Raw genomic sequence first — 851 nt, 5'->3', positions numbered from 1 at the left:
ATTTATTTTTTCATCAGGAAGAGAAGTAAAATGAAACATATTATTAGCAAATTTACCGAATACCAATTCAGCTCCCAAGCTCATCTACACCCTGTGAGCAGTAAATTTTAAAAAGTACTAGCAAAATTCAAATAATTCCAAAAAAATGTGGTGAAAGATGCTTGAGTGTGTGATGTCCGTGCCAAGTTCCAGGTAATTCAGACATCTGAGAAGCTTTCGGCAAAAAGATAAAATCAGGTCCGAATAGTGCAAAATAGTAAAGTTTTCACATATTCCAAATTTGACTTCTTTGCTGAGAGCTTGTCAGATGTTCAAATGTGCTGGATTTTTGCATGGACATCACAAACTCAAGCATCTTTCACCACAAATATTTTAGATTTTTTATTTTTAACGCTTTTTCGCGAGTTTACTATTCACTCCTGAGCGCGGGAGCTAAAACACCCGTCCACTCATTTACCTTTTAATAAAAGATGTTGCTGGCGATATTGATGGGGGATGAAAGATCGGCGGAAATCCTGAGTCGCTGATGGACCAAGTCGATGAGAGGAGGAGGCGGATCGGAGATTAACACTATGTTTGATAGCAAAGTATTAAAAAAACTGCAGATTAAGGAAACAAATCACGGTGCTATCATGAGGTGATAGAAAGGAGGAGGATGGGCGACTCGGGCGACTCTGCCGGCTCCGCCGCGGGCTCCACCGCCGTTTCCGCCGCTGCGCCGCCGGCGTCCCTCCCCGCCCCCTCCCTGCCGGCCTCCCCGGCCGCGGCCCAGCCGCCGCCCCCCGCGCCGGTCGCCCCGGTGGGCGGACTGCGCCGATGACGCGCCATTTCCCCCTCCTCCGTCCCCCTGG

Source organism: Triticum dicoccoides, chromosome 4B (genome assembly GCF_002162155.2).
Source record: "Triticum dicoccoides isolate Atlit2015 ecotype Zavitan chromosome 4B, WEW_v2.0, whole genome shotgun sequence".
Classification (NCBI taxonomy): Eukaryota; Viridiplantae; Streptophyta; class Magnoliopsida; order Poales; family Poaceae; genus Triticum; species Triticum dicoccoides.
This window is presented reverse-complemented; position numbering follows the sequence as displayed.